This window comes from Physeter macrocephalus, chromosome 5 (genome assembly GCF_002837175.3).
Source record: "Physeter macrocephalus isolate SW-GA chromosome 5, ASM283717v5, whole genome shotgun sequence".
Taxonomy (NCBI): Eukaryota; Metazoa; Chordata; class Mammalia; order Artiodactyla; family Physeteridae; genus Physeter; species Physeter macrocephalus.
The window spans coordinates 56645523-56667286 of record NC_041218.1 but is presented as its reverse complement, the minus strand read 5'-3'; the positions used below and the strand labels follow the sequence as shown (position 1 = coordinate 56667286).

Genomic DNA, 21764 nt, shown 5'->3' with positions numbered 1-21764 from the left:
TTTAGTGCAAAACAGGTACAATTAATCCCTGTTGATAGAAGTGAGGATATACGTTGTATGGTTTCATTTAAATTTAGTGCAAAACAGGTACAACTAATCTCTGTTGATAGAAGTGAGGATAGTACCCACCCTTGGAGGGAGTAGAAATTGGAAGGACAAAGGAGGCTTCTGTGGTCCTGGTGAAGTTCCATTTCTTGCTTTGGGGGCTGGTTACATGAGAGTGCTCATTTGTAAACTGGACAATTATGATATGTGCAAGTTTTCTATATGTACCTTTTATATCCAGTAAGTTAAAATATTTATATTTATCCACATTGGACATTTAAATATACATGCCCAAGACTTAGATATACCACACAAATGTACATACTAGTTATGTGCTTGTCCACTATGGATGGATTTGATTTAATCCATTCCCTTAGAAAAAGAATCAAAGTGAGTGACTAGCTGGACCAGAGCTGGGACTTTTAACTTGCTCATTTCATGAGATATTATGTTAGTGGCCTCCCACCAAACCACACTGAGATCAGGAAAGGAACCATGTATATACAATAGCCAGCCCTGATGAAACAGCAATTACATATCTTAGCAGCTGTGTGCTTCTGTTCATGTTAGATAATTAGCCAGAAAATTGTTTACATAATTATTTTTTGGAGCATTTGGTGACTTAACCATTTAACTCTGAAGGCTTATCCAAAAGTCATTAAACCGTTTAAAGCAGTAGAGATCACAGTTGGTGCTGTTTCAGCAAACATAACAAAACCCAAATGGCTTCAGAATTCCATGGATCTCTTCTGTGTAACTGATCATTGCAGCTGGCAGGTCTGAGCTGGCTTTTGCTTTTTAAATTTTATTATTTTCTCTCTACTGTAAAGGACATGTGTGTCAACTCTTTTAAAAAGATATACAACCAAATAAGTTCTTGGACCTGCCACTGTTCTTTCTGATTAGATGAAAGTCTACATGAATCAATGCCCTGGTTATTAAATCCATGTGGCTCATTCCCTGTTTGTGAATAGGAAACACAGAGAAAGAGAAATCAAGAGAGGTTGCAAAAGGAGGCACAAATAGGAAGGAAAAACTGACCTTGGAGATAGGTTTGAAAAATGCTTCTGGCCCACCAAAAGTATAGCCAATCTTATAATGTCACAATAACGACACTGCAGTTTAAGAGATGAAGCTTCAACAAGAAATATTTTCTCTTTCTTTTTGTTTGTTTGTTTGGCTTAGCTAAAGGACTTGATTCTGTGTACCTGGCAAGATGCTGAATTAAGTCATTGATGGAGGAGGCATGTTACCTCATTATAGCATTAAGCTTGGGGTCCAAATACTTGTATTCAGGTCCTAACTAGTTCTTCTTATAACATATAACCTCTCAAAGCCTCAGTCCTTGCTTCCAAAATGGGAACACTAGAGGCAATTAAGAGTGGTATTTAGAGTTCAGATTGGAATCAAACTGCATATGCACACATCTCAACTCTGCCCTTACCAGCTCTATGATCCTGGGCTTATCATCATTTAACCTCTCTGCATTTCTGGCTAATTTTACCGGAGCCCTGTCTCATCTGGTGCTTGAGGATCAGATGAGTTAATGCATGTATGGGAACTACTTAGAGTTGCCAAGCACAGAATAAGCTCTTAATAAGTGAATTCTATTGTTACTTTTACTTCTGACTGTTGTTTGGGAGAATAAAATAACATTGTGTATATGAAAGTGCTACTAAAACTGTAAATCCTAGAAAAGATGATTCCCATAATCCTGTCACTTCCTAAGAATAACCCATTCATGATTCTCCAGGGAACAAGTCAGAAGAAATTCTAAATCAAAATTTACTAAGCAAAGTTCACGTTAGTGCTCCCTAGGGAAGGAAACCCAACTGCATAGCAGCCATCAATTAAGTCTTCTCAGAGAGCCCACTGCTGGCACAGCTCTTCTGAAAGATAGTGACTGAATAGTTAAGTCCAGGAAAAGAACGAAAGATGGGCAAATATTGCTCAAGAAACAGCGTCTGTCATTTTTAAAACTACCCCTTGGGAGTCAGTGCTATTGGGTATCGGGTTTCTTTTTGGGGCTATGTAAATGTTCTAAATTTGATTGTGGTTATACTTGCGCAACTCTGCGAATATACTAATACCATCAAATTGTACACTTTAAATGGGCAAATGGTATGGTACGTGAACTATATCTCAATTTTAAAAACTACCTATTGTACTTCAATTCATATCATGGATTTCTTAAAAAAGAAAGAAAGATAGGGGGAGGGGAGCAAGAAAGGGAAAGGAAAGAAGGAAGGAAGGGAGGGAGGGAGGGAGGGAAGGAAGGAAGGAAGGAAGGAAGGAAGGAAGGAAGGAAGGAAGGAAGGAAGGAAGGAAGGAAGGGAGGGAGGGAGGAAGGAAGGAAGGAAGGAAGGAAGGAAGGAAGGAAGGAAGGAAGGAAGGAAGGAAGGAAGGAAGGAAGGAAGCATCTGGCTTCTTCTGGAGTGGGCTGTGGCTGCGGCTACCGAGGCTGGGCTCAGAAGTTCCAGCACTGGCCGTCCAAGTGACCATGGCAGGTGCTGCAGACTGTGGCACTTAAAATCTTCACTGGACCCTAGGTAGACAGAAAAGAATGCCATTTTGTTTCTTTTTAATTTTTTCTCCATTTGTTTCAAAATAAGAAAGCAGGACCTGAAAGGAAAAGGCCAACCCCAAGTTTGTGTCCTGTGTGGGAGTAGAGGGGAAAGGACAGGGAGAGCACACCTGGGACTGCAGTGGGAAGATCCTCAAACGGGACAAGGGCTCCTGAGGAGACCTGTTTGCTGTGCTTAAGGTACAGCTTCTCTCAAGCTGTTTGCATTTGCATAGGGTCTTTTGAAGAATAAAGAGCCTGAGCTCTCACATGGTGGTGGGGCCTTCTCCTTGCCCTTCTGATGGTCCCCCAACTCATGTCACCACTCTAGTCTATCAGTTCAGACACGGGGCTCGGAGGTTAGGGCCCTGCCAGAGGCAAAAGCTAACAATTTCCAGTGTAAACAATAAGAAGCCATCATAAAGAGATCCACAGACTCGAAAAGACAAAAGCTCTGCAAAAAGCCCCCAAAACAAGCCACCAGCCTGCAGTCTCAGGGATGGGAGTAAGACAGGCATGGGAGATTCTCTGGAGGCTGGCAGGGGGCCAGTTTGTCCCAGCCCCAGCTTGGACGACTGTTTGAAAGAGTTCTCTCCCAGGGGGAGTGGAAGGAATTGTTAAAAGACACAGGGACCTTAGAGACAACAGAGAATGCAAGCCTGGTCTCTGGGCATCTGGGCTCTGTCATGGGACAGCATGGTGTATCTCAAAGTGCACCCTTCTTATATATGCCTTTCTGGGGACATGAACTTTAATTAATAGTACAACTTTGTTATTTTTTGAGCCAAAAGTTACAAAAAGGGGAAAGTTCTAAATTAGTTTAAAGGATAAAACTAATGAGTTAAAGTTTGAGGAGAAAGACAATGTTTAAATAGTCTCCAAGTATTTTCTTACAAGATTTTTATTAATTACAAAGAGAACAACAATCTCAAATTAGGACGGTAAAATAGGACAAATTGACATCAGGTGCTTCCTGGTATAACCCATTGAGAAACAGCCATCATATCTCCGAGGATATTCGTGCCAAATATACATAACCTGAAAATAGTTATGAGGAAGCATCAGACAAATCCAAATTCAGGGGCATTCCACAAAATAAATGGCCTATAGTCTTCAAAATTATCGAGGTCCTAAAAGACAAAGACAGAGGAAGAGTTCAAGATTAAAGGAGACTAAAGAGATGAAAGGCAATGTCTGATTATGGATTGCATCCTTTTGTCATAGAGTCTATTGTTGTGACAACAGTGAAATTTGAATAAGGTCCAAGGATTAGATAACAGTGTTGTAGCACTGCTAATTTCTTGATTATAATAATTGTACCATGTTTATGTGGGAAAGTGCCCTTATTTTTAGGAAATACACTGAATATTTAGGGGTAAAGAGGCTTCATATCTGTAACTTGTTCTCAAGTGGTTTTAGAAAACAGTAATGATAATAATTATATATAATTAGAGAGATAATAATTAAAACAACTGTGCTATAAACGTTAACATTTGAGGAATTTGTGTGAAGGGCATATAAGATCCCTTGCACTATTATTGCAGCTCCTTTGTAAGTTTGAAATATTTCAAAATAAATACTTCTCAAATATCATTATATTTTCCAGGAGAAAAAAAATGAAATAAATCCTACATGGCCGATTGAACTGAGTTTTGTCTGTAGACCCCAAAAGGAGGATGCAGATTTGGATAAAGGACTTCTTTTTTTTTTTTTTTAACATCTTTATTGGAGTATAATTGCTTTACAATGGTGTGTTAGTTTCTGCTTTATAACAAAGTGAATCAGTTATACATATACATATGTTCCCATATCTCTTCCCTCTTGTACTTCTTACAGAGGATCCACATACCACGCTGTATTCCTGTTGGAGTTTTGGAATTCCAGAGAAGTCTATTCTAGGAGGCTGCTCTGTGGGTTGCTAAACTCATCCCATCCCCAAAGAGAGCCAAACTATTTAATGATTAGGAGAATGTGAAACACTCCCTTGACACTCAACATTTGGAAATAATATCTAACGTGATGGAGAGGCTGGGGACCCTGTCCAGAAACATCATTTCCCATCCTCCTTCTGTGGGAGACATTGAAGGGCTGTTGTTTTGGATTATTAAGATAATGAGATGCAGATGAGAACTTAAATTATAATGCTATAGAATCTTGAAATGTTTTCTTACTGTATCTCAGCTACCTCCTCCTCCTTCTTGTCCAACTTCCTTTTTATCTGTTTTATGTTTCTGAGTTCATTAGCTGTCATTCCAAGACACTGTGGGAAGAACCTTAGGACTTTGTGATGCATCATTTGCCAAACACTTTTAGGAACTTCAGTATAACATTCCCCCTTCCCCAGCCCCACCCTGAGCTGCCCTCGCCCCCTGAAAGCTGTACTTTTAACTGGTGAAAAGAATAAAAGGGAAAAGGAGGGAAGAGATCTAACAAGTGATTTACACCAATATCTCATTTAATTTTCACACAGTCTTGGAAGGTAGGTAGAAACACCATTGACAGATGGAGACCAAGGCTCAGAGAGGTGAAAAAGAGGCTAAAGCCACACAAATTATAAGGAACAGAGCAGGGATTCAACAGCCAGGTTTGTTTAACCCTGAGGCCTATGATGTTTCCAACTCACCATTTAATACTAATGAAATCTGATTTGTTCATTTCTCTTTAAAAATAACAGTTCTTTGAATTGTGGGAGTGATTATATATATATATATATATATATATATATATTTTAAAAGCATAGAAAACACAGAAAAGCACAGTATGAAATCCATTTGGAAGTCAAGGCTAATTAAAAATAGCACCACATTTATCAGTATTAACAAACCCAATCTGATATTCAGTATCTTGGCTCTTTTAAGTAAATCAAATTTCAGAAAAAATACATTTTAGATAATCCAGGCTGGAACTCTCCTTTTTAGGTATAGGATCTCCTCCATCTGGCAGGGATATGAAAACATCCACTTTCTGAACTAAAAGAGAAGTTGGACTACATGATCTGAAAGGTTCCTCTTAAATCAAAGATTTGAGGGCCTGTGTTTCTGTAGATTTGTTTCTCCTGTGCTACTAATCACTAACCTGCATTTCTAAACTGAACACTCAGTTCTTCTGTATCCAAGAAGGCAGTGATGGAAACTTGTACCCAGTGATGAAAGGAAATTTTAAATATGACACTAATCCATCAGTCCTTTCCAGATCTCTTGTCTAAACAACATACATAGTGCTTAAGAAAATGAGTTTCAGAGTCAGACAATCCCAATCCTGGGATCCAGTTTGAGTTCTACTACTTTCTAGCTGTGGCACATTATTGAATCTCTCTAGGCCTCCTTCCCTCTTCCATAAAATGGAGGTAATTATAAAGAAAAATGGAAGATAATTCAAGGAGACAGTGTATGTACAGGGCTTTGTATAGTTTCTGACACACAGGAAATGCCTAATGAATAGTTCCAATTATCAATGAATGCTGGGATTAATGTGGGTAGATAGCATCCCAGAGTGAAATAAGAGTAGGTTCTGGAGTAAGACAGGAACAGTTCACACCCTGGCATGGTTTTTGTACTTACAAGCTATGTGATCTTGGGCAAGTAACAAACTCTATATGCTTCCATTTCCTCAAATTTAAAATATGGTAATAGTGATTCAAATCCAGGTCTGTTTGACTCACAAGTTTATGCTCTCAGCTACTACACTGCAGTGGTGAAAACCACATCTGCAGGGTTGATATTCATATAGCACTGTAGCCATGCTCTTATTCACCATCAGCAGCATTCAGTGGTCTAGGATGGTATTGAAAGGTGGAGCTAGGCCTGTCTGTAAAGGTGACTGGGTTTGAACAAACTGGTAGAGACATAGCAGTAGCATGGCCCTGGTAGCAGAGTATGACTGGCCAGGTCACAACCACTCCAGCTCAGATTCTCCATCCATTTAATGGAGATAATGATGAGGGAGAGTTGTATCCTAGGTTGGTTTCTGTGTCTCCTCCCCTGAAGGAGAAATGACCGTGAAAAGCATAAAAGTCTCTTGTAGCCTTCAAATTCTCAAATTGAGTAACTAGTGAAGTTATTAGGAAACTAGGTTCTGATTTTAGAAAGCCCTGGTTCTGAGCCACTTAACCTCTCCTACTCTGTTTTGTCATCTGCCAAATGGTGATAATACAACCTACATCCTCAACTCCTGGCAGGGACCACTTACTCCTCTATATCCTGAATGCATAGGACAGTGCCTGACCCTAGGATGAGGATGTTGGTCTGTGTTTGTTGAGTGCTGAAGAAATGGGGAGGGGGAAGTCCCTGCCAATGCATTTACCCTCTTACCATTTATCAAAAACAATGAGCAGAGGCCACTCACCAGCTCTATTCTTGCAGCTCCTCGCAGAGGAAAGCTCTTTGAGAGTGGAGAATGCCGAGGGTGTCCCCAGGTTCTTAGGTATAGAGGAAACTGACCTGCAAAGTTTAAAAATGATGTAAAAACCCAGCACCTCTGAATTGCCCATGAGAGGGCCAGTTTAGCCCCCCTCCAGTGCTCACCAGACTGGAATGTGATACCCAGGAGGGGGTGTTTAGCTGGACTGTGTAGGTAAAGTCCAGCCCCCTTAAGTGTTTCTCCATGCTGCCCACCAGCCACCCACTGAGGATATTTTTTTAGCATCAGTGCAGCGGTAGCCTCTGTTTTGTGTTTCCATATCATATTTTCTCTTCCTCCCCAGTTCATATCATCATCACCATCATCCATTGCCTTTATTAAGGGCCCACCTGTGGGCGTTTGGCTGTCTGCGTACATCAGTGGGTCAGCGCCACTCCCACTTTAACATGATGGGAAACTGCTCCCCATGCATCCCAGTCCCCAAATGTCTTCACCACTCATTTTTACCTTTTACACACACACACACACACACACACACACACACCCCTCACTATTTTCAGCCAAGGGGTAGAGAGCTAGTTAATAAGCAAATGTTACTAGAGATTGGGAGCACATTAAAGCCATCTCAGGCCAGATTCTCCTACCAATTCTCTGGGACTAGGGGATTCAGAAGCAGGTATAGTTGGAGTATGTTTATGCCTGGGTCGGGGGCAGCATGGTTTGGCAGGGAGAAGGCTGAGACAAAGATCTGGAACAAGGAGCAGGCCTAGAATACACTACTGTGGGAGGATCGGGGGAAGGGGAGCATCTTCAAAGTCATATTTCTTCCACCCAGACCCGGCCCGCAGCTGCCCTCCAGATATTTGCAATAGGATCCAGACAGTCATCCCCCAAATTGGGCTCAAATAGAAAAGTCACTGAAAATAAAGTCAGTGTGAGTGACAGCATTTCTTGAGGCAAAATCTCCCACACCAGATGAGAGGATATGTGTCCTCGTTAGCCAAGGCCTAACAGTTCTCAGAGCTGCATGGACTCGAGGCTTGGGTGCTGCTGTGGAGGGACAGTTCTTAAGGTCTGAGCCCACCAGTGCATCTGCAACTCCATGTATGACCTGGAGACAACCCGGAAGGAGGAGAATCCCAACAGGGCGCCTTCTGCTGGCTGGACATCACACTCCCAATACCATGAAGTAGCATCAGGACTGGAAGGGTAGGGAAAAGCAAAATTGATGAGGAGAAAAATACGTTTCTCGTTGTAAGAAAAAAAGACTTTCTGTTGAAGTGCTCTTAGGATGTCAGCAAAGCCCTGGGTCATAATGCTTTCGTTTCTAATGTGGCTTCACAGTCCTCTCAGACCACCTTCATCTGGGTGGACGGCAGTGCCATCTTAACCTTGATTTCCTAATGGCATATTTCCTGTTCTTGCTCTTATATGAAATGACGGTTTTCTTTTTGGCTGGGTTTCCAAGGATCCAGAAATGCTGCTGTCTGACTTCTTGAACTAACAAGTTCACTGTTGGGACAGTACAAGTACAGACGGGTGCTTGGGACATCTTGGCTTACTTTCGAAGGGCCATGTTTATGCGAGTGCCTTAAACAGTGATCAGAGGATGAGATCAGAGAGTTATAAAAGGAACTATGTGTAGTCACTGGGGTGGAGAGATGGGAAAAGCTTAATGAATCTGACTGAGGGGTCCCTAAACAACATAACTAAGCTTCAGATGCACAAAGCCACTTAAATAAATTGATGTTTTAAAGCCACTTAAATAAATTGATGTTTTAAAGCCAAACAGAAATTAATATGGGAAAGTGTTTGAATGAGGAGGTGCTGTACCTGACTTGCAGAAATGACTTTCAAGATCCTAAAGATGGGGAGGGTGGGAATTGCTCTTTTTAAGATGTTAGAAATTTTCATCTTGCTGTTCTTGTAAAGGGAAAACAAGTCTGTCCTTGGGAGAACTTGTAAGATAGGCTTCTCTTTAAAAAAATGCTCTGAAAACAGTTACGTGCCACAAAACTTTGAAAGAACTAAGATCAACTTGGTGTTTGACAAAGCTAATATAAGAATGGTAATCAATCCCTTGGCAATGGAAATTTTAAATTTAAAATAAGCTTCAACAAAGCCTTTGAACCTTCAAACACTTTGTCCTTAAGAAATTAATGGGTCCCTGAAGAAGTCACATTTCCTTTTCTGTTTCTATAATATATACTTCAATTACTTAATCAACAATGCAGCAAAATAATTGACATCAACCAACTTCCAAGTTGCATTTCCAAATGCTTCTTTTCTTCAGCAGAGACTTAGCATTTGAAGATAGCTAACTGAGGTTTATATAAGCATGAATAAATATTTGGTGAAGCTGGATTTTCCCATCCTGTTGTCACCCTTTGCTCACCCCAGAATGGTTTCCCATCCTTTTTTTCCTTCTGCTGTCATTTCTGTTGAGTATGATAAACTAGCTTGCTGAAGGAGATACTATGTTAAAACCTTCCTTCTGCATTGTGAAGTTGCTGAAGCACCCCTCAAATATGTCTCCTTTCAAAGCAAACTGGAATTTGTGAGTCATTTTGTTTTTCCCCAGTGAAAACAACAGCGACAACAACAAGTTTCATGACATTCATCTTTTTCAGATGTGATCTCCCTTGAAAATTAGATTTTGCTTTTATTGTATTTACCAGCAAATCTATCCCTAGTAGAGTTTTGGTTTCACTTAACTTGCCTCAGAGAAAGTGACTCCAAGGTCTCCGTTTTTTCCATTTTGGCTCGCTCTCTCTCTTTCAATCTCAGAAATGACAACCTTAACAATAAAAGCCTCCAAATACTAATTTTACTAGCGTAGTATATATGCTAGTGTGTACACACATACAAAAGAACTTTCATTTTCCATTTGGGTATTCACCTTTTTATTTGGGAGTGACCAATATCTGTCCAGTGGGAGGTCATGTCTCCTTTTTTGCCAATGGCCTATAAGAGAACTGATCCTGACACTGCATGCCACAAAGATGGCCAGTCTTGCTTTGGAGCTCTTTCAGCCCCTGTTGGACATTTCTGCCTTTACCATCTCCTCTCTACAAGGCATAGATACTGAGTCCATTTCACTAAGACCCTTGCCTTACCCATCATCTTAGAAAACAATCAATAAATTTCCCCTCCCAAGGTGAACCAAGGATTTTGGATTTTAAAGGGGGAACCTCCTGAGAAAAAAAACAAATTACTTTCTAAGGTGGAAATACCTGCACAGGGCAGTGTAAGAGATTTTTTTAATAGGTCATGCAATAAGGTAGACCTTTGAGTCATATCAACTCAGCAGCTTAAACCCATACATTCACAAGGCTTAGCCTTTGTAAAAATAATTATGGGTTATCAACTATTGCAAAAGTCCCATTATTTAGAGTTCAATATTCTGCAAGAAAATTCCATGTAATGAGAGATCTGATCCACGGTTGATACTTCAGTGGTTACTTTGTTTTCAAATCTTCTAGTCGCTAAAGGGGAAATCAGGACATTTGGTACCACACAAACAAATCATCTGTAAAAGTGGTTGGGTTTTTCACTTTCCACATAGATGTCTTAGTCAAACAGCTAGAGACATGGAAATTCAGCACTTAGCTGTCAAGGCTGACCTCTCAACAGTCTTATCTTGCTTCTCTTTGGTTTGCTGGAATCAAGAGATTTGAAACCCTTCCCTCTAGCTCCTGGGAGGCGAGAAGGGCTTTTCATGTGCCCTTTTCTTGCATGCCTTGAATATCACTTTTGTTGTTGCATATGTGTGTGTTTTGGTTACTTTCTTTTATTTAATAAGATTGGCAATATATTGTAAATACACCAAGTTGAATGAGACCCTCTGCCCACACACAATTACACACAGAGAGTGTTTGAGTCCAGGTCTTTGCTTCAAACTGGAAACTGGAATTCATTTATCCCACAACATCCTACAGAGGAAGGTTCAGACCATCCACAGCATTTGCCTATCAAGGAAGGAAACTCCAGACACTTAACTACTCAACTTGGACACAAGCAAAGCTCAACATTTCCACAATCTCTGAGAAAATGAGATGTTACATGTTCTTAGCAGGAGCTGACAATTAGGCCGAGTGAACAATCCTGTGAGGTGGGGGAGTGGAGTTCTTGCTGCTTTAGCCACAGACCTCAGGTGCTGGGGTGAGTGTGAGGCCAAGGGCCAAATGCTTTCAACCACCAAGAAGCCGGGGATCCTCAAATCTACAACCCTGTGGTTTGCTATTCTGTTTATTATCATGGAGACTGACCTGTTCCTTCCAAGTATTTCCTCTGGCATGATAAGGATTTTGTGAGGTGCCAGGGGAGACATAATTTATTAGAATCAAGTAATGATTTGTAATATTTAAACTATTCCATTAAACCAGGAAGCAGGCCAGAAACTAACCTTTAAATACAGCCAAGGGAGAAAGTCAGCCCAGCAGCTTAAAATATATATCTTTTGCAGGAAGCATGAAGTGTATAATTAGCTGTAATCTCTGCAACTGCAGTCAGGAAGCTTTATATTTTGGCTGATAGGCAGTGTTATCTTCTGATGGCCTGGGAAACCAAATCCTGGGGTTGCATTCCTGGCTCCCGCATGGACCCTCGTGGGTGGCTTTTGGGGGGAAACTGGGCAAAGGAGCAGAGGAAAGGAATGGGCTGGGTGGAACCACGATCCAGAGAAGTTACAGGGAAGGATCTGGGTGATAGCCACTTTGATTCTTCTGTAAGGAGACTCTGAATTTCATGAATTATATTTAAACATATTCTGATTTCCAGTGTGATCATTTCCCAAAGACATTTTTAAGGCTTAATATACTGGCAAAAGCTATCTGCCTTGGCTCCTGCTGGTAGGCATGGAGGAAGTTAAATGTGCTGCTGTTAGAGGATCACTTTTATTTTTGGCTGTTTCAACGAGCATGGATTTTTTTTTTCCAGTGGGCAAGTCTCAGTCTGGTAGAGGCATTAAAAATTAGTAAAGGTGGAAATGTTTTGAAACCTTTGATCTCTTCTGGAGGAAGCTGAGCAGAGGGGTGGGCAGTCCCTCAGGAAGGCTTGCTGTGTGGAAGCATATACACCAACAATGAGATATCTTCAATACCTTCTATGGCCTTGAATTCTCCCCTCTAGTCAGGCACCAAAGGGGAAAAAAATCCAGCTCTCCTTTCTGACATTTGATCTAAATCTCCTGAAGTCTCAGGGGAGGCCATGGAGGCTCAGATAGGGGGGCAATAGAGCAAAAACAGTAAATAAATCTGATTTTTGTCCGTTCCAGCCAAGGCTGATTTGGTTTGATGGGAAGTGAGTGCTCTTGCTTTTGTTTTTCTGGAGACTGTCAAATCCTGCCTCACCTTGCCCTCTGAACCACACCGACCAACTGATCATCCAACAAATAGTTGAACAGAAATCTACCCTGTCCTTAACAAATGACAGTAATTGGCATTAAAAAAATTATATCTCCCAGTTATTTATCAGGATTCTGCAGTATATTAAAACTCTTTTCTAATTATTTATAAAAACATTTTATAAAAACATGCAGTCTATCTGGGAAAGAAGAGATGTGATTTTAAAGGATTTAATCTTTAAAAATAGTGTATGCTTAGGCTAGCACCAGAAAAGCCCAAATATCGTTTCTCTCTTCTGCTTCTCTGGGATGAGCTCCCTTTGATGGAGATCACGTTCAGATGTGTATTATACTGATATTCTCCAGATAATACATGTTGAATTACAAACTCAGGCATCTTCCAGGTACCGAGGAGGAGAGGATAAAGCCAGAAGGTGACCAAACACTCATTAGAAGAGAAGTGGAAAAGTAAGGGGGCATCTTTCCAGGGACATCTATCGCCAGCATTTATTCTGCAGCAGTCGCAGTATGCAAATAATTGCCTCCAAGCCCTGACTTGGTCAGATAAACCTGCTCTCTGCCTCATAGAAACAGCCCGAGACCAGTTCTCAAAGGCTTGCCCCTCTTCCCCAGCAGCTGTCCCTCTGTAATGCAACAGTTCTGTGCTGTCCTCCAGAGCAGAGCTGCATTGTCCTAGCTATGAATAAATCATTAACCCTATTTTATTAATAAGGCAAAGCTAACAATACTCCCAACCTGGCCCCGCTCTTCCTCTCCAGCGGCGCCTCAGAAACAAGTGCCACCCGCTCTTCCTGTGCAGAGAAATGCTGTAAGCCTCAAGGACACAGCTTGCAGGACCTGCGGTGTGAAGCGCCAGCCAGCTGTTGGCAGATGAACCCTAACTCTGAAGCCTCAGTGGTCTGCAACTGATGAGAAAGTCAGCTTTAAAGAGAGGCAGCTGCCCAGGGAACACTGCTTCCCTGGGACCGCGGGAGCGAGGCCGTGTCACCCGGAGAGAGTCTGGGTGACAAGGCAGAGCAGAAAAACAGCTTGCTTGGGGCTTTTTTTTTTTTTTTTTTTTGCGGTACGCGGGCCTCTCACTGTTGTGGCCTCTCCCGTTGCGGAGCGCAGGCTTCGGACGCGCAGGCTCAGCGGCCATGGCTCACAGGCCCAGCCGCTCCGCGGCATGTGGGATCCTCCCGGACCGGGGCACGAACCCGTGTTCCCTGCATCGGCAGGCAGACCCTCAACCACTGCGCCACCAGGGAAGCCCGGGGCTCATTTTTTAAAGAAGGAAATAACTGAGTTTTAAAAAGATTTTGCTTAGGAAGTCCTATATGACCTCAAATTTTACCCCCACCCTGCCCTTGAAAACAGGTGGAAATAAATTATAAGCTTTGTTTTAAGAAACTTTATCAGTGTATGGAGTACTTTTCTATGTCATCAGTTCTATTATACTGTTTGCTGACTTATATTTCTTATTGTACTAAGGCCTCTTTTGGGGGGAAATAACAGAAGCCCAAATTAAAAACATTTTTAAGCAATAAAAAAGGGAGAAGTTGTTGACTAGATGTAATGGAAACTTAAAGAGGTGGATGGACTTTAGGCATGGAGTCTAGGAGTTCAAGGAATGTCATCAGATTGTTCCCTGTCTCTCAACAGTGTTTGTCTTCAGGCAGTTTTTCGCATGGTGACTCCCATTGGGAGGCTGGTGAGAGTTTTGGACACTTGGCTGCCCCCTGGACTAGCTGAGGAAAGGACGCTACCATGTGACATTTCCATGGGAACTTTGACGAGTAGCTCAGTCTCAGGAACTTCTGGGCATTCCCAACCTGCTCTGCTCTGAGTCTCTCTACTCAGCAAATAATAACCAACATCTACCCAGGGCTCCATATGAAATCTTGGAGCCATTCTTGATCCCTCTCTTTTCCTTCACTCCCTACTTCAATCTACCAGCAAGTCCTATCAGCTTTATCTTCAAAATATATTTGAGTCCAACCACTTGTCACCATTTCCGTCACTACCACCCTTGTCTAAGCCACTAGCTCCTCCTTTCGTGGAGCAGTAAGGAAGTCACAGGGGAATGACTTGTCTCCCTAGCAACACTCTTGCTCCCCTAAAATCCCTTTTTCATTTTTCAAATGATCATAAGTGGGACTATGTCTCTATCTGCTTAAAATCTTCTCTATTTATTTTCTCACTGTTCTAAAGGCTAGGATTCTGGAATCAAAGTGTTGGCAAGGGTTGGTTCCTTCTGAAAGATCTAAGGGAGAATTGTTCCATACCTCTCTTCTAGCTTCCTGAGGATGCCAGCAATCTTGGTGTTCCTTGGCTCATAGCTGCATCACTCCAATATCTGCCTCCATCATCCCATGGACTTCTTCCCATGTGTCTCTATGTCCAAATCTCCCTCTTGTTGTAAGGATACCAGTCATTGGATTAGGGTCCACCCTAAGCCAGTATGACCTCATCTTAACTTGATTACATCTGCAATGACCCTATTTCCAAATATGGTCACATTCAAAGGTACCAAGAGTTAAGACTTGAGTGTATCTTTTGGGGATACACAATTCAGCTCAGTACAGTATATCCTCTGGTCTCTCCAAAACTCACATCTGTTCCATGGGCAAAATGCATTCACCTCATGTAAATTGATACAACCAGTATGGAGAACAGTATGGAGATTCCATAAAAAACTAAAAATAGAACAACCATATGACCCAGCAATCCCACTACTGGGCATATACCCTGAGAAAACCATAATTCAAAAAGAGTCATGTACCAAACTGTTCATTGCGGCACTATTTACAATAGCCAGGACACGGAAACAACCTACATGTCCATCGACAGATGAATGGATAAAGAAGATGTGGCACATATATACAATGGAATATTACTCAGCCTAAAAAGGAATGAAATTGAGTTATTTGTAGTGAGGTGGATGGATCTAGAGTCTGTCATACAGAGTGAAGTAAGTCAGAAAGGGAAAAACAAATACTGTATGCTAACACATATATATGGAATCTAAAAAAAAAAAATGGCCTGTGAACTTAGGGGTAGGGCAGGAATAAAGACACAGACATAGAGAGTGGACTTGAGGACACGGGGAGGGGGAAGCTGGGATGAAGTGAGAGAATAACATTGACATATATATACTACCAAATGTAAAATGCAGCTGCATTGCACCAGGAGATCAGCTCGGTGCTATGTGACCACCTAGAGGCTGGGATAGGGAGGGTGGGAGAGAGATGCAAGAGGGAGGGGATATGGGGATACACGTATGCATATAGCTGATTCACTTTGTTATACAGTAGAAATTAACACAACATTGTAAAGCAATTATACTCCTATAAAGATGTTAAAAAAAATGCATTCACCTCCTCCCACATCCTTAAAAGTCTCAACCTATTCCAGCATCAACTCTAAGTCCAAAATCCTTAAAAGTCTCAACCTATTCCAGCATCAACTCTAAGTCCAAAATCCTTAAAAGTCTCAACCTATTCCAGCATCAACTCTAAGTCCAAAATCCTTAAAAGTCTCAACCTATTCCAGCATCAACTCTAAGTCCAAAATCCTTAAAAGTCTCAACCTATTCCAGCATCAACTCTAAGTCCAAAATCTCATCTAAATATAATTTGACTCCAAAAATTCCAAATCTCATCTCCTAATCAGGTAGGGTGAGACTCTGGGCATGGTCCATACTCAAGCAAAATTTCTCTCCATCTGTGGACCTGTGAAACCTAGAAAGCAAGTTATCTGCTTCCACAATACAATAATGAGACAGGCATATGATAAGCATTCCTATTCCAAAAGGTCATAGGTCCCAGACAAGCCTGAAACGAGCAGGGCCAATACCATTAAGTTTCAAGGGCCAAAATCCTCCATGGATGAATGCCCTGTCTGTTGGGCCAGCTGGCTTTGGGGACCTGAACCCTCAGGGGGTTGTAGGAGGGCCGGGCTCCCTTGGAAATGAGGCTGAAGGGAGGGCGGCATGTACTGAACAGAGACAATGGAAAATATCATAAAACAAACTACTCGTTTTTACGTGTTGCTGAGGATGAAACCCGAGGAGGGTCCCTTGGATTGGCTTTAACCACATCCGTAGTTGCAAACACTCTGGCAACCCCAGAGCTGCCCTGGAAGCTAGGAGAAGGGAAAGGAGGAGAAAGTCCTGCAGCCAGTAAGTTGCTTATGCTTGAGATTAAGGGATAAGCAGAGCTGATTTCATGGGCGTGCAACCTGTACAGTTGCACAAGGCCCAACACTTAGAAGGGACCCATAATTGATTTAATCCTCTTCTGTCAACATCTTGAAGTTCTTAATATTTGAACCAGGGGGTCCCACATTTTAATTTTACACTGGGCCCCCAAAATTATGTAGCTGGTTCTGAGTATAATGACTGCCTACCACTTACTTAAGACAACTTTGTATATACATAAGACAAAAGCTGGAATCTGTATCAAATTATTGACACAGTTATTTCTGGGAAGAAGGTAATTTTAGGTTTTCTTCTTTTTGCTCATCTATATTTTCTAATTTATATATAATGAATATGCATTACTTACATAGGAAAAATGATTTTTTAAACTTTACAGATTATTGATTGGAAAACTTGCAGAAATAAATTTCTTATGAAGTATCCTTTCCATCTTGAACTCAACTGGAATGAGTCCTAGAGGCCTTATTTTGCATGTAGAGTTTATTGAGAAGAGTCACCTGTGGGGAGGAAGCTATGCCAGGCAAGAATGCTTCCCGTGGAAGCAGCAGAGAGATGGAGGGTCATAAAAGATGATGTCTACAAGATCCTTAATCTGTCTCCCCTGTAGTCTTCCCCGAAGAAAGGAAAGAGGAACATACCTCCAACACTCACAATCTGTTCTTTCATGAAGACCTAACATACCTCCAACACTCACAATCTGTTCTTTCATGAAGACCTAACTACTGATTTCTCTGTCCCTGGTTTCAGATGTGCTGCAGAAGAAAACCACACAGTTCTCCAGTGGGCCACACTACACAGTTATGGATCAACATCAGTTGGGCCCAGTGCTTCTCAGCATACCGTGTCCTTGATTTGGAACCATTTCCCATTTTCCACAGCATATGCCAAACTTAACTCTGCTCTTCTCATCCCGGAGTAAACACTTTCCTAACTACCCCAAGAAAACAAAGGGCATTCAGTAAGAATTCTGCAGCCTTGCCCTGCAGGCTTTTCTTGGCCTTAAAGTGTCCCTCTCTCCTCTGACTTCTACCACTTAACTTCGAAATGATTAAGGTCCTGTTTCTCTTTCTATATAATAACATAATTAGAAACCCAAGATCACGCTCATCCAATTCTTTGTCATGTAATATATCTTTTAGGATTTAAGAAGATCCCTGTTCAAGCATGAGTATAACTTTCTGTGCTTTGGGGGTAACTGATGCTTATATGCTAGTTAACATGCTTTAATCTATGAATTAGCTTTTTTCATCAGAGCTCACTTTCCTTATTTTTGTCCCTGATGTTACCTTGGGTATTTATGGTAGCCAGGCTCCAAAGATAGACCCGAATGAGCCACACCTCCCAGAATTCATAGCTTTGTGTAGTCCCTGACTTTTGAATCTAGGCTGGCCCTGTGATCCACTTCAATAGAATATGACATCAGTGACACAATGCTAGTCTGGGTCTAAACCTTCAAAAGAACTGGCAGCTTTTGCTTGTCCACTCTTAAGATTTAGATTTAAGAAGCTCATTTAAAGAAACCCAAGTTAGCTGCATAGAGAGACCATATTGAGATAGAAAGAAAGATGTCTCAGCCTTCCAGCCAACCCTGCCAATGCTTGAGATGAGTAGAGTCATCTCGAATGATCCAGCTCATGCCACCTTCTCTTACCACGTGAAAGACTCTGAGAGAAGAATCCATTTAACCCACTGGGGCTATTATAAGAGATAATGAATGGGACTTCCCTGGCGTACCAGTGGTTAAGACTCCATGACTCCCATGCAGGGGGCATGGGTTCAATCCCTGGTTGGGGAACTAAGATCCCAAATGCCTCATGACCAAAAAAAAAAAAAAAAAAAAGAGAGAGAGATAATAAAATCATTGTTTTACGCTCCTAAGTTTGAGATGGTTTGTTAAGCATTAATAGATAACTAAGGCACTAACTCTCTTCACCAATCTTTTCCTAGTAGCTTCACAACACCACCTCACCTCCACTGCCTAGTCTCTGCCAGGCAGCCATAGGCAGTCAACATACTGAATAAATGAATTCCAAGTGGATGGAATTCCAAAATGTATCTTTGCTTACACAGTTTGACGTTCCTTCCCCTCCTTTTAAAACCCAGCCTTGGGCTTCCATTCAAACATTTACCAATTATCTTATAATCTTGGCAGTTGTATTTTGCCTGACATTTCTGTGGACCTCATTTATATTAAAACTACTTCAATATGGATTTAGTATATATATATATATATGTATATATATATATATATAGTACAGTATAGTGGTCTAAAACACAGAACGTTGTTTGAAATTAATGTGTTTTGATTGCTGTGAATGCCTCGTCTGATACTGAGGTAATTCATAAATGACATGTTGGAACCATTCTTCCAGGGTTTCAGGCTGTTCCATAAGTATATTATTTCTAGCAATGTGTTGCAGGCTTGTGAAAGTAATAGTCTACAATGCATGCCACAGGCAAATGCCAATTTGAAGGATTTAAAGAAAAGTATAACAAACCACCATATTTGTTAGCGTTTTGAGGTACCAAAACCTTTGTGAAATTTCAAAGACCTTTCATTTCGTCAGGCCTATATACACCAATGCAGTCACATTATAAATTAGAACTCGCAAGCTCTTGCCCGTAGAAATATTTCCAAGGAATGTCTCGTAAGTCTCTAGTGAGGGTCTCACATCCACTCCAGTGAATGCTCCCACTTCTCTGCCATCTTTTCCCCACACATCTGATGGTACTGCTGTAACCTCCCAGAACAGATGTTTCCCCCTCAGCTGAGGCACCAGAACCCTCCACATGCCAAACCATTTAGTGTTTCATTTTGTTTCACATTCTGTTAGGTAGACACATAGCTGTGCTCCTTGGGCACAAAGTTTTGCAAAATTTTCCTGAAACAAATATTCCAAATTTCCTCACTGCTCCCTGCTTACCACACAATTCACATATAAACTCCTTGGGCTCAGAGAGGACTCGTCTTCATGGACACTAAGTGACAGACATGACAGACACCATTCTGCTCTCAGGACTACTCCCTTCCCTATAACCCTGAAGTTTTAGTACCAAGCCACACTTTTCTAGCTTCCTTTTCCCTTCAGAAGAAGCTTTCCCTCTTCTGGTAGAATCTTTTGGCAGGCCTGCTCCACCAGCTCAGAAATGCCCAGCCAGTCTGAGTTGTAATCATGTCTCAACTTATATTCAAATTAGGTCTTCCATCACACACACAAAAAGTTAATAATTTCATGAGACCCCGAAGACCTGAAATGTAGGCATCATTCACTGGCACTCCCCTAGTGGGGAGTGCAAAGAACATGGAAGTGGGATGTCAGAGGCTATATGTATTCCTAACTCACTCACTCACTCACTCACTAGTTGGATAACTCAGGTAAGATAGTGAACCTCTCTCAGCCTCAGTGCCTAGATAATTCCAGCAATTTTAGCCCATAATTTTGCCTGATGAGAATGTGTGAGAACACCCATCCTGGAGAGGGATGTTGACTGTCTCACATCCATCTTAGTGAGGCTCCCTTCTCACTAAGCGTAACACATGGCATGAGAATGCAGGGGGAACAGGTGGACAGCCTAGGTCTCAGAGGGCAGGCATGGAGCCAGCGAAGCCGCAAAATGCAAGTGCAGGACAGAGAAACTTGGCTTTCTTTTGTAAAACAAGAGGCAGGAAAAAAAAGATGAGAAAGAGATATATCATTGAAACAAATCAAAGATAACTTTTCCTGAACTTCCTAATAGGCTAAGACAGGACATCTTTTTAGGATTAAGATGGAGAAAACTATTCCCTTGGATGGCATGAACTGAAGGTGTTCTCTCAAGACAAAGAGCAGCCCAGTTTGTCTCCCTAAGGCCAGAAGGCTCTGTATATTATAATAAAAATAGCATCTAACCTAGGGAGCATTTACTATATGCCAGACACTGAGTTAAGCATTTTACACGTATTAGTATATTAATCATAACATCAACCCCAGTATCACCCCCTGCTTGAGATAATCAAAAATATTACCAGATATTGTCAAACTCTCCCCATGTTGAGAACCATTGTTTGGTACTAAAAATCCCTACCTAAAAGTCTGACAGTGGCCCCTTTCACAACTCTTGACCAGCAGTTCCTGTTCCCAGATTCCTTGAGATTATACAGTTGGTGGTATGTAGGCATTAAATGAATTCATATTGGTATGATGCTTAGGAAAACTCCTTGCATATAGCAAACACTAATGTAAGTATTAGCTATTATTATTACTGTTTTTGTTATTGTCATCATGACAGGAAAGGTAGCAGAGTAGGGTAGAAGAGAGCCTGTAGTGGACAATTGGAGATTTGGGGGATAATTATCCCCACTCTTGGGTAATCAAAACCAGGACTGCAGTGTGGAAGGTCCAGCCGTCAGGGACTAAGTCCATCAGCCAAGGCCAGCAGTAGAAGCTTTGCAAACACAGTCAAAACATGAATCTTGTCCAGGCAGAAAATAAAATCATCAAGAAAAAAGTAATTGCTTTCAGTGAGTCTTTATTAAAAAGTCATTCTGAGTAAATGATCACTTTCCCATTCTTGCAAATAATCCTTGTCATTGGAGTCTTGGGTGTCTCCCACTTTGATGCAATCAAGCCATTGGACTTACTGAAGAACATGTCTCATGTCAAATAGGTCATGGCTTGAGGAAGAGAAAGGGTAGGTCCGCAGAGGAGTAAGAAGAGTAGACCAGGTTGATGTGTGAGGGACAAAACAGTAAAGAGAATCATCCTATCTTGTTGCCCAATTTCTCATAATGAGTCAACAAGCAGGCAGCCATCTTTAACTGGTGACAGAGTGAAAAGGAAATGGTAAATCAGGGAGGCTGGAGTGCTAGCAGACCTGTATGAAGTAAGCACTGGGACTCATTCCAGAAACAACCACAAAGGGCTTTCAAGAGACACAGAGATGCTAAGGCACCCCCGAGGTAGCTTGTGAAACGCTAGGTAAAATCCACCCTAAGCCTTCACTGCTAAAACTGAGACTGACAGGCAGGGTTCAATGGTATCAGCTACTTGAAAGCAAGAAATGTTAAAAATTTAGGGAACGTGAGAACACAGGACCTGAGAGAAGATTTTGCCATTTTCATTAAAAGCATCGTGTCAGCTTGGTAATGCTTACAGACTTAGAAAAGCCACGCTGGGTTTCATAGGTCAGGGTTGTGAAGAAATCTATTCATTCTCTGAAACAACCACCTTTCTATATGTCCACTCAGCTTCTCT

The 21764-nt window shown here is 41.5% G+C and overlaps 1 protein-coding gene across 18 annotated transcripts in view; it reads left to right on the top strand.

The window, feature by feature from the left end:
* The window catches only part of MTERF1 (mitochondrial transcription termination factor 1), a 571641-nt gene that overhangs the window by 445602 nt on the left and 104275 nt on the right, over nucleotides 1–21764 (top strand). The window contains exon 12 of one of the 18 annotated variants that reach the window (XR_008617405.1): nucleotides 17278–17634. The exons of the other annotated variants lie outside the window; for them this stretch is intronic. The gene's annotated coding sequence lies outside the window, so the exon portion shown is untranslated. Of the gene's footprint in view, nucleotides 1–17277; nucleotides 17635–21764 lie in introns of those variants that run through there. 18 annotated transcript variants of the gene reach the window in all.